At 33.0% G+C, this 13279-nt stretch overlaps 1 protein-coding gene across 2 annotated transcripts in view; it reads left to right on the forward strand.

Annotated features, from left to right (window-relative positions):
- Window positions 1-13279, forward strand: part of LOC119084024 — a 72774-nt gene that overhangs the window by 32807 nt on the left and 26688 nt on the right. For both annotated transcript variants that reach the window (XM_037193845.1, XM_037193843.1), the window contains exon 2: window positions 1112-1155. The gene's annotated coding sequence lies outside the window, so the exon portion shown is untranslated. The remainder of the gene's footprint in view (window positions 1-1111; window positions 1156-13279) is intronic.

A 13279-nucleotide genomic window follows, 5' to 3' on the forward strand; every position in this document is an offset into this window, starting at 1 on the left:
TGTGCAAAAAATGAAAAACATTTTTTCTTCATTCCGTTGACTTAAGAAATTTGTCATTGTATAATTTCTCTGGTATTACGCGATCGACGCAAATGCATTACCCGATGAGTATTACACCATAGACGTAACGTATTTCTAAGATCATGTGTGTCTGACGAACCACCATACACATCATGTGTGCCAGTCGAACCATCATGCTGTGCAATTCATTTTTGCTATTTCTCTATATACGTTACCAATTAACGAATGTGCGAGATAAATTGCATAAAAAAATGGGCAAATTAAGATATTTTAATTCGAAACCATTTTCCAATAATATTCGCTTCATTGCTCAATCAGTCAGAGTAAATGACTTGCAACGGTCTCCACACCATTACCATGCCAACATTGCGCAACCAATTTCATTCATATATGCGAACATACATCGTGTACACAAAAATTGATATTCCGGATGGTGAATTCTGCCATATATTTCGTCAATTGGCACAATGATTTATTGACTCCCAGCGATAGCATTTCAATTCGGATAGTAACTGTGATGACGACGTATTTCATGATTCCTGCTGTCCAAACATCGACGGGCGGTTCAATAACAACCATTTTAAAATTGTTTTATTGTTCGGACGAACGGGTTGAGAAAGAAAAGCGCGCATATCGTTTGATGTGATCCACACAAAAATTTCGATTTCTTAAGAAGATTTTGGTTTTGTGTTTAATTTGATTATAATAAAACGATAGTTTAATGGTACATCAGTACACTCACGGGTGTATTACGTGATTCCGACAGCATAGCGATATGCATTAAGACCAATTATTCGGTTAATTTTATTTAATGGAAATTATGTAAGTTTTCGAGAGAGATGAAACAACAGTTTAATTATGTGCAGGAACGTGATTGTAATTACAATAAAAATCATGAACGAAGAATGGAGTGGGTATTTTTTCGTTCGTTTTAATGACTTCCTTTACATAATTTTTTATTGAATGGAAAGAACCCTTCTTCCACGAAAGTCATTGTTCAGTGTACACAACTTGCAGTCAAATTATATTTAAGTACAGGAAAACTTTTGTCATAACTTTACTAATAATTTGTTTCGTTTCTTTTTTGCAGAATTGTCCAAACAACACATCGACACTTCAATCATAACAACGCAGGTAAAAATATTTAAACGAAATTTAAATCGTAACGATCCATCTCATGTTATTAATGTCGTGTGTTTTGTAAAAACCCCTCGAAGGCAAACTTTCTTTCTTTTATTACTCATTTCAATTTCGTATGTTTTTAAAACGGAAATCTTTAAACGAGTTCTTCCCTAGTCAATTACTGTAAGTGTACGATTGTAGTGATTAAAATCGATATTGACGGCGGGATCGTAGATGAAAAGGTGTGTAATTTGTTGTCTTTAAATGATTTAATAAATAAATGTGACGTCTTAGCCTAGCTAAGAATTGTAGTTTCTCCAGAAGCATATCACACTTCTTTTCATCTTCGTTTTTTATCAGATCAGATTGATACAAAATCTTCTACTTCATTAGTTTTATATAGATTTTAGAATATAAAGCTACATTAGTTAGAGTCCGTCGCTTCATATTTGTCATCGCTGTAGGCAACAGATGACGTAGCCTTTTGCTATGTTTCTTCCACCCAATCAACCATATTCTTCCACACCGAAAATTCGGACTACTTTCGTAAATAGAACAATAGATTCTATCGTTATTTTCCGAAGGAGGTTCGAATTTTCGGAGTGGAAGAATTCGAAATTGAACTTTTTTGGCTAGATGAAAACATGACATAAAACCGTTTACATATCAAATTCATTTTGAAGTAAGGGACTAGAACCGTGCAACACAATTGGCAACAGTGACATGCGATTAATGCGTTGCTGAGCCTAACATGATTCCTCAAACCATGACATTTGTGAGTTGAGTGCGTGAGCACTTAACAGTTGATTCGATAAATGTAGCCCGCCATTTTATTAATACGCTGCAATATATGAGAAATTTTCAAAACAATGAATCGCACACTTTTGTAAGACACTAAAGATTGTCCGCAATTTACGAATGATCACTTGTAGGTCTACAAGTGTATCAAAGTTCCTCTATTAATCTAAACTAACCCAGAAATTATTTTACATTCAAATAACGATATTTCATGCTACATTTCATCGTATGGATGGGTTGTTTTCTCTGCACCTGTCTACACAAAAATCCTTTTATTTAAAGGTACCCCTCGAAAACTTAAAGAAATCGTTAACCTTTCAAATGCAACACTAACCAACTGTTGTCGACATAAACGGCAAAAGTAGACGATGAAAATGAAAGTTCTGTTAATTTGGTTTTCTTACGAATGAATTAAAAGGTTTTTCACAACGCAGTCGAGAAAATCGTCATTTTCTCTACTCCGGTGAAACTTCGAAAGTCTTTGTTGTGAGAAACGGTGTGTTTACCTCGGGGAAAAATTGTAACAGCTAATTACATAACAAGGGATAAAAAAATGGAAAGTAGAGTTTTCGTGTGAATTTTGTTAATCCGAGTCGAAGCCGAGGTCAATAAGCATACGAAAACGAGACTCTTCATTTTTATCCCGAGTTATGTCATGTCATGGATTTTTCATACTTTTGAATCATAAATCAATTTTCTTGTTTTCCGATGTGTGTAATAAGCTACTTTCGATACTAGGGAAAACAAAAGCATTTAAATTGCATTTACATGCTACTACATGCGTCGAAAACCGTACTTTTCATGTTTCAAGCACTCTTTCGAAGCCCTCAGCATGTAATATCCATTACATAACTCGGGATAAAAATTAAAAGTTTCGTTTTAGTATGTATTGACCTCGGCTTCGCCTCGGATCAACATAATTCCCACGAAAACTCTACTTTTCATCTTTTTATCCCTAGTCATGTAAAATACTATTGCCACGAAATAAAGTTTCCAGCTTTTTACCTTTGGTGAACAAATACTATTGTACCAAAAGCTGCGACTGTCATTTCAATGAGGTTAAATACTTCACGCTTTTCCTAAAGTAACGTCGGAATGTCTTCTATTCGTTTTCGAATTGGGCTTATTGCAATTCTTCTTTGTTATTCGATCCTTCAATCCAAATTCAATTGAAATGAGATTTACAGAACAAACCGCTACATCATGGACGTGAATACACTTGTCTGGCTTATTTTTCAACGAATCTATCAAAGAAATCAATCACCAGAAACAATGTCGATTTGAGAATTTATCGGTTTGTTCAAAGATATAATCCACGTTAATGAAGCTATCGGTGTCAGTGTGTCATTTTAATTTGTTTATTTTGATATCGCGTACCTCACTACTCGTACAATTATTTTTTTCAATTTTAAATTTCGTTATATGGGTCAATATGCTTTTATGTGTAACAGTCAGTGCTAAATGTAACGGTGCCACACACAAAATTGTTGATGTTTTTTTTTTCTCCATTAAATTCAAAGCAGATTATGGTAATAAAATATTATGTATCCGAATCCGACAACCAGTGTATACATACTAATTCAAATAAAATGTTATTGTTTTTGCTGGCACAGAACACTTCTGTGTACTGTACATGTATATTTTGTAAACAAATTCTCTTGTTCTGCTGTTTACTTCCTTTGGAATATTTAATTGAATTTTATTTGAATTGAGATAAAAATCAATTTAGATAAAAAAAAAGTTTTTTTTTTGTTTATTGCGGTACAATACAAATTACACATGTTCGGTTGAGGTGTGAGACGAGACATCTATTTCACATACAGGAAAAACGTGGAATATTAACTACACATGTAGACACATATGGACGAAAAGGAAGAAGGAATTCTATTGAAAAACAGCCTACCGAAGTCGGACGCCTAGAAGGTTATTGATCCCTAGGAGCCAAAACCATTTTCAAAAAAATTTCTTGGCGCTTGTGTGGGTACTGGGAGGTGGATTTTCTTATGGAAATTTCTCCAGGTACATGAAATGTAAAAAAGGTGCTCTGGGGTGTCATTGCATGTTCTTTCGGAGCAAATAGGACGTATTTGGTTTAACATTTATCCACACTCAGATGTGAGCGGTTGAAAAATAGGTAAAAATTTGACTGTTCCGGTCAACCTCTAGCGGTTCCTATCCGAAAAGCAACGAAAACATCAAAAACTGTCTTCTTTGATCGTTAATGGTCTCAGATTTGCTATGACGCCAAACATGCACGGGAATAAACCAGGGAATAAACAATGAATGAAGCTTTGAAAGGTTTTGAGGCTTTCGTTTCGTTGGGTGTATTTGAACCACTAAAATTTTACCAAAATCATAAAATTTGTACCCATTTTTTGAACTAGTCATATCTCAGTGTGGATGAATTTTAAATGCAATGCTCCTATTTGCCTCTTGAGTACATTTAAAACATTGAAATTAATTGCGTCTCGCCAACTTTCGGCACCCTGCACTTTACTTAAATAGTCGAGAAATGCCTTCAAATAAATTTATGAAAATCTAATTTTAATTCTAGATTTTTAGAAATTTATTTGGAGGCATTCCTCGACTATTTAAGTAAAGTTCTGGGTGCCGAAAGTTGACAAGCCGCAATTATTTTGAATGTGTTAATTGCTTTTCTAATGACATTTCACACGACTTTATACGTTTCACATACCTGGAAACATTTTTGTAAGATGAGGGTAAAATGTCTTGAAAAATAGAGGAGAGTATTCCGCTTGGTGGAAATGTAGAGAAATGAAAATGCCGGAAGTAAGTGTTATAAAAAATTGCGTTGACCTATTTTCGTTCAAAATTACGTTAGACATGGTTTTTTCTGAACAAAATAAGTAAGATATTGCCTCTGCTGTTCGTAGAACTATAAGAAAATTCATTGAACTAAATAAAAAAAAATTTGGGCCAAGACATTCATAAAATCTATTTTTTTCTATTAAGCCGTGATGGCTCATTTCTGTGCATATGGACCAAGTTGTAGAAGACAACATGATCTACTGTTTTGTACATTTTCACAAAAATGAGCCATCACAGCTTTATGGGAGAAAATGGATGTGAAAAATGAATTGGCCAAAAATAAGTCATTAAGTTGTATGATTGTAAATTTGTCTTAAAGGCTTAAGTACTTAACACAGCCAGCCGTATTAAGCAAAATCACATTAGTCTACCTAGCCTAAACTGGAATTTGAAGCTCAAAGATTTCCACTGCTTCGAAAGACCTTAATCAGGTCACAGTGGTTTTGTTGACTTAAAATTATTCACAATTTGCATGTAAAGATCGAATCAGAAGTTCTAAAATTTAAATTTATAAACCAAACACTGTCTATTAATCAATTCAATGAGTTTTACTTTAATTTTGGATGTCAGTTTTCCACTCAAATGTAAACGTCGATCTACTTTTCGATTGATAAAATCTCGATTATTTCCTTAGAATCGATTATCGATATTTTCAAATCATCGATATGAATCGAATGTTTAATCGATAAATTTCGACTGATAGTATCGAGCGATAATCAGTAAATATTGACTGATCATTCGATATTTAAGAAGGAAATATTGACTGATCGGATCATTCGATATTTATCGATTAACGATAAAACATTGAATTTTATCGTCGATTGATGATATTTTACAGTGAACATGCCTAACAAAAATTTCCAATAATAGGCTCTGTCACAGATGAGGCAAGAAAGGAAAGTTTGTGTACACCAACAACATATTTACCACTTTGCAATGAATTTGTATCAAAATATTAATCATACCCGTCGACACACACTGGCACTAGTTTAATTGTTTTATTAAAGGCCTGCACGTTTCTCATAACTTACCGACCGTAAAAGGGGCACGTTCAGTCCAATTGAAATTGTTGGTGTGAATTTGAATGCGAAAAGCTTTATAGTTGAGCTACAATCTAACAATGGCCATCAGTTTACGGATGTTAAATTTATTGTTAAAATGAAATTTGTTTTTTTGTACTTACTTGTTGATTCACCTTTTCATTGCACTACACACAGACTGTATTCCAATATTTCATTTGCGTAAACAAATACTATGCTCTGAACGTGTCTAAACTCATTTTAAATGCTTCCGAAATGCCAACAATGTTTGTTTCTTAAGATTTTCCACGTCGATAAAATCTCTTTTTCCATTGTAACAATGAGCGCTGGAATGAAAAAAAAAAACATAAATAATTACGTTGTAGTTGCCAACAACATCGGTCTATGGTAGAAAATGATTTGTGCGATTGTGGTGTTATAATGTATCTCTCTAACAGCTTTCCGAAAGCGATTTGAAATAACACCGAAAACAAATCTATTCAAAGTCATAAATTCGTTTCTTTTTCTTGTCTTCAAAAAAATGTTTTCATTCACTTGCCACTAGCTGACTCACAAAACAGAAAAACACTCTGGTTCGCGGGCCCATATTATCTGCCAACAGCAATCTAATAAAATGTCTCGCTCGTAACTTTTACGTTTATACCGAAAAAATCCGTATTGAATGGAATTCGTACATTTTTGCTACGATTTGGAAATGTGGGTCGTGAGAAATTGTATCAACCGGCTCGGCACGGTGTTTTATTATTATTTTGTATGGCATTTTAAGGTAGCGATACAATAAAATAATCATTTTTGTTTTTCTGATTGCTGGATAAGCATATACGCGGTATATATGAAATATATTTCAAGACATTTCGGTTTTGTGTGTGAACGAATATTTATGGAAGCCGTTTTGCACGGAATGGTAATTCATTTATTAGCGCCACAATGTTAGTCAGCAATTAGGCGTGTGAAAACTAGCCATCGAATAGACCAGACAAACTTTGCGTTTCATATGAAACAGGTCGTCCTGAATTTTCAACCTATCTAAATTTTTATTCTTCGTTCATCCATCTTTTGGGTTTTACCAACCCAGCATTACATATATTATGTGACAGTTGGGATCAAAATTCGGTTTTTTCAATCTGTCAAAGTGACGTTTTAAACGTCAAACGAAAAAAAATAATCGATGTGTTCAGAAGATCGTTCATTTTTCCTCAATTCTAATAGAGAAACATAATTGAAGAAAAATAAACGATTTTCTGACTACCTCTGATATTTTTTTTCGTTTGACCTTTAAAACGTCACTTTGACAGATGGACCTTTCATTCCAACTATCACATTTGTCATATATCAGTCATACTTAGTTCTCTCAATTTTCAAAACGTAGTAGAAACAATCCTAAAAATGAGAATTTTTTGCTCAAGAATCAAAGGTAACAATCAACAAGAGAAGAACGAACTGAAAAATAGCAAAAGTTATAAGCTTTTAAAACTCTACTCGTTGATCGATAAACAATATGTCAACCGTTTTACATTCAATCTTTTACTTGATTTGTTTAAACATTCACTTTGTGTTTGATACCAAATCTTTTACTTCTTTAGTTTTACCATACGTTTTGTTACTATTAGAGAACAGTAACCAGAGCTCGTTGTCTTTTTCTATCCGTGTTGTCAATAACAGATGATTAGCGTTGGTCTCGAAGTCTTGACGTTGTTGGTCTCGGTATATGTCGATGTCTACGTTACTTCCTAGAGGTCACTTCTGACAGTTTTTCTTACAGTTATAACTTCAGCAAGCCCAAAGTGTTCTACCATCTAGATTCCAAAAATATTGCTCGAAACGTTTGAGTGAGTAAACGGATATTACCCAGCGATATACTCGGTATCATGGTCTATTTTTAGTAATTTAATTCCGTAAAATTCATCAAATGCTAAAAAAATTCTAAAAAATCTTTCAAATGAATTTTCAGAAGTTTTCCGAAATTTACGGAATGAAATGACGGATGGTAATAACCGAAGTTTTTAATTTTTGGTTGAGCGTTATAAATTATTGATATAAAATATTTGTAAACGGAAAAATTCCAGTAGTCGTCCCTCCAAGAATAATGGTCGAATATAATTTCCCATTAAATTACCAAAAATCTGCTCGGTACAGATCTATTAAACAAAATGATGAAACTAAAATGCCCTTGACGAATTCATAAATTTTCGACAGTCATCAAATTTGTTCAGATAACATTTTTCAAACTTCAATTAAACTTTTATTGAACATCTCAGTTTAAAAAAATCTTCACCGAAAACATTTCCCAAATAATAATTCGAAGAGCCAACATACAACAGTGCGATTGAACCATTGCGTGTGTATTTAAAAAAAATGTAAATAAATTGTACGTCTCGCGTAATAATACAAAGGAATACTTTGTGTAGAGGTCAAACGATACATATAATATTCCAGTATGACCATGCTGTAACCTGTGTGTGTACAACATAATTAATACCACACTATTTATCGGTTCATTCGAGTCAATGTAAAACGAAATTTAACCGCAGAAAATTATATTGGGAAATTGTTTTTTTTTGTTATTTATTTTTATCGCAGCATCTTTTTCGGAGTGATCACTGAAAACGTTTTTATTTTTTTTTATTCATTCGGTAAATGAATGTTGCAATTATGTTTTTTTAGCTCGGTGTATTTTTTGTATTCATCAATTTTGGTATACGAAAAAAAAAATTATGATTGCAATCGTTGCACATCAACTTTATTTAACGAAAGCTGAGAGAAAATTCGGAGTGAAAAGTAGAACAACTTGGTGGTCAGGAGTGGGATTGCGGCATCAATTGCCTATTATCTATTCTATGTCAACTCTACCGATAGATCACAGTTCACTATTTCACTGAAAGATGTCGCTGCTTTTTACTGATTACTTTTCCGTAGTCCTGAGATCGTCCCATGTGCTAACGATGGCTGTTTATTGGTCTAAAATCCTTCGAGTAAAAGATTAATTATTTTTCTGTTGACATTGGCTTTGTCGCAACGACATCTTAAAATCGTGAATCGTGCTCTATCGGTAGAGTTGACATAGAATAGAGGACAGAGAAATGATGCAGTAATCCCCCTCCAGGTATTGTGCTAAATATCGGCATAGTGGTTTTCGATTGCATATGCACAATGGGATGCAGTAGAATTTTTCATAATTCTTTTTGTTACCGTTGTGTTGTGTTGATGTTGACGATTTTTTTTAAATCAAAACACTAAACCGTAAAAAAGAGTAACGGAAATATTGACTTAATTTTTTATTTGTACAATCAAGGTTAGTAGTTATTGTTGTCGTACATAAGTTATATATCCCAAACGTCACGATCACACATTTTGTGTTAACTGCATTTTGATTAATCCGCAAAGATTTAGCGGAAAAAAATCTTATCAAAATATTTGCGTACAAGTCGCGTTTTGTATGTTTAATATTATAAATCAACACACTTCGTTCAGGCACATAAATAAATCCGTTTCAAGTAAAGAGTTGGCTTATGAATAATAGATTAAAGACAATCTAAATAAAATTACCATCTTATCCGGTCACATTAATTCCTCTTATCAATGGTCCCTCTCTCTCTGTTTTTTTTTTAATATCCTAAGTGACTGGTTTTTTTTTACTTTGTCGCTTGATTGATTAATTCTATTTCGATTTAACTATTGTCAAGATAAAATATTCCGCATTAGAGACGAGTTAATTTCATAATTTTATTAAAGCTCATTGTGGTCTTTCCATCAATTAAAGTGAGAATTATTATTCATAATTAAAATAAATTGCGATTTTGCGTCGGCGACTGCATTTTTTAATTTGTGAACTTTGCTCCGCGATAAAAAAAAGAATTATTTTCATGCATTACCTAAGAACATACAAATTCTTCAATTGATGTTTCCTTTTGTTTGGATGCGCTAAACTGCAACACTTGTTCATATTGAATCTAATTAACTGGTTGATTTTCACTTGCATAACCAGAGGTCATTATACGGATTTTTTACGAAAAATTTTCAGAAATATTTCAGAATTTTAGGAGTTTTTAGAATAATCTTCAAAATTACTAAATTCTTAAATTTTATTTTAAAATTCAGGATTTTTTGATAATTGTATTCGAATACAAATTTCGAATAATAAGCCGTGCAGCAGAACTATGATTCATTTTAACCACTTAAACAGAAAACGAACATCTTGCATTGACCAATATCCTTTGTTTGAGGATATACGAAATTCTACATCTCGACATGATTATTCGACGATTCCAGCAATTAAATCAGACCATCATGTTGGGGATGATGATCCTATAATCTATTACTTCTGTTCTCCAACAAACTATTGTCTAATTTTTGACAAAAAATCTTTTACTTCATTTGTTCATATTTCTTCTTGATATAAGTCTACACGAGTCGGTGGTCAGCGCTTATTTTTTTCGTTGGTGTCGATAATAAATGATGAGAAAGATGATTGTTGAAGCATTTTAGTAGATTTTCATGTTCATCTTTGGAAAGTTTGAAATTAACAAAGAAATCTTAGTGGTCTTAGAAGCGTTTGCAGAAATATTCATACTTTAAAGGTTTTAATTATCGATTGTCATTATAATCATTTTCTCTCCTTCGCATTATGATGTTCTAAGTCGTCCAATAATATATACATTATTTGGCCAATTCGATCCATAAATAACGAACTGAGATTAAAATAGTATTTTTTATACTTTGCATTTAATAATGCTGTTCAAAAGTACCATATCATCAGGCCATAGAAGTAGGTCATACATTTTTATATGAAAAAGTATAGCGAATCATTAATAAAATGAAAGTAAACTGTCATACGCCCTCGTTCTGCAAAGCTACTTTAAAATTCCACATTTTTCTCCAATCGCAAGATACGTTTTTCCTCGATTTCTTCCACTATTTTCGAATATTAAGCAAAACAAGACGACCATACCGCATACCATACAACTTTGCAATATATATATATATATATATATATATATTCCGGTGATCATTGAAAAATCGACTACGAATCCCCCAATTCGGTTGAATGAATGCAGTTTTGCGGTTCATGTACAAATACGGAGAAAATCTGTCACTCATGGTTGAACGAAAGGTCAGTTCTTCTGCTAAAGATAACCATGATAAGGCGCGAGAACAGCTAGCAAATAAAAACTTGATTTATTGTAATCATCATGTGGAGTGCAGCAGATCTCTTATCAGCTAATTAAACACATTCATGTGACATGATTCCACAGTAAGACTAAAGAACTCCCTTTTTGTTGATCACGAAACAAATCTTAAGAATTCACGTGATCTTTCTGATAATACCATTTTCCGTTCCATGGTCCAAAAATCAGTAGACAATCGAAACCAATTACTTGACAACCTTTATCGAAAGTCTCCCGTAAGTGCTAATGTTGTATGTAATCAGTCCAGTTAGATTTATGGTCAAGTATGGTCAGGCCAATACACAAAACCAGAAAACAAAAAATTGATATGGACGTCACGATTTCAAACATCTAATTGAGACAATTTATTACTTCCCACCCATCAGATTTTTCAGCAAGATTAATGAAAACAAAACAATGAAGTAATTTATTTATAGCCGGTTAATACACGGTGGGTTATTTGGTGTTTGTTTTATATATGGAACTGTTCAGTATTTAGTCTATTGATACGATTTGCCATGTGACTTTTTGTTGAAATTAATCTCAAAGCAAATTATAAATAAGCCGGCAGTTTAATTTGTGATAACAATGATAAACGTATGGTTTCGAACACACACACACACAAAAATAAAATGAAGAATAGATTTAGCTGTTAAGCTAGCAGTCGTACGTATTCGGTGTTAGATGGGATAAGTGTAATTAATTTTTTTTTTAAATCAAAGTTCACAATTTCGCCAGATAATCTTTACTCTGAAATCTTTTTATCAGAGACTCGTGCTCTGATCTTTTATAATTCTGTGTAGAAATTTTAATGTGATCGCTCAAAGTCCTCAGTCAGTTGCATTTTGACGCTTCACTTCTACGAATATATCTATAATAAACGCTGTCGGGGAAACGTGCAGCCAGTTTATGGTTTATTTCGCAAATAGTAGGAACAAATAATTACGGATTGTAGTATGTTTATGTGTATAAAATGACTGATGGATTGTAAACAGTAATAAAGTTGTAAAGTGTGGCGTGCAAAACGTTATTTTTTTCTGTTTCCTTTTTGAAACAAAAGTGATAATTCATCTTCACCACATTCAAATGTAATGAAATTAAATATAAAAATAATTTTATTGATTGACATAATAAAGCAGGTATTATGCCATTGCATCACATCATTACTTGTGAAGGTAAAAAAACGAACAGCCATCAATATAACTTCATTTATATATATTTCTACAATATAATTACCCAGCCAGAGCTAATATACATATGAAAATTGAAAAAATATACCTGACGAACATGTTCACAGCATTTTTACGCTGTTTTCGGTTAAAAACGAAACATAATACGTAATGTGTGCATATTATGTAGAAATTTTTACTGTATGGATGGGATGTAATCGTCATTCGAACGCAATTTACTTTCGATTTATTCGTAAAAGAGCATACATAAAATCCAATTGTGGATGATTATTATGGCTTATTAATCGAACAGGAAAAGTAACTAGACGTACAATATTTCAATAATTTTAATTTTGGATTCCACGTTTTATGTAATTTCTGGTTTTCATAATTATAAATGGACGAAAATAGCATTCGAGAGTTGTACTCGATTGGAGATACCTGATCTGTGACGATAAACGAATGTATATGTGACTGTTCTGTCTGCAGAGTCATTAGGTCATATGTAATCATCGATGTCTTATACAAAGTGACTATTTGCACCCTGGCCAACAAGAACGTGACTTCACAAGAAAGTTGATTTTTCCTCCCACAATTTACCCTGCCAATTAGGTGTGAGAATAAGACAAATTAATTTTTCTTTCTACAAGTTAGCCCGAGAATAAATTGTGACGACAAAGGCAATTTGATTTTTCATGACCGTTGTGTGATTGAACATATTTTGTCCCCACAATAGGTGAGAAAATTGCATTTTGTTGATGATCGGTCGAATGACATTTTCGCATTTGAACTGTCACTTTATTAATGTTTTCAAATCTAGTACGGCGTTTTGATGTTTTCGTTTCGTGGAGAAAACACATGAAAAACGTTGTGTTCACCTCTAGGAGAAATAGGAAATTCCGACTCGAACGAAATTGGAATGTTCTATTAAATAACTGTCTCCTTCTACTTTGCTCAACAATTTGGGGAGGCAAGTACTTCTACAAGTTTCCTGACAATTAGGTGTTACATAACAGGAAAATTGATTTGTCCTTCCTCAAATTGACCTGAGGTGACAAACTGATTTCTCCTTCTACAAGTTAGATACTCGCTAAATCGTTTTAGTCCTAACGTTCAAAAACCTTATACAGAAGAA

The sequence above is a fragment of the Bradysia coprophila genome, unplaced genomic scaffold, assembly GCF_014529535.1.
Source record: "Bradysia coprophila strain Holo2 unplaced genomic scaffold, BU_Bcop_v1 contig_732, whole genome shotgun sequence".
In the NCBI taxonomy this organism is placed as follows: domain Eukaryota; kingdom Metazoa; phylum Arthropoda; class Insecta; order Diptera; family Sciaridae; genus Bradysia; species Bradysia coprophila.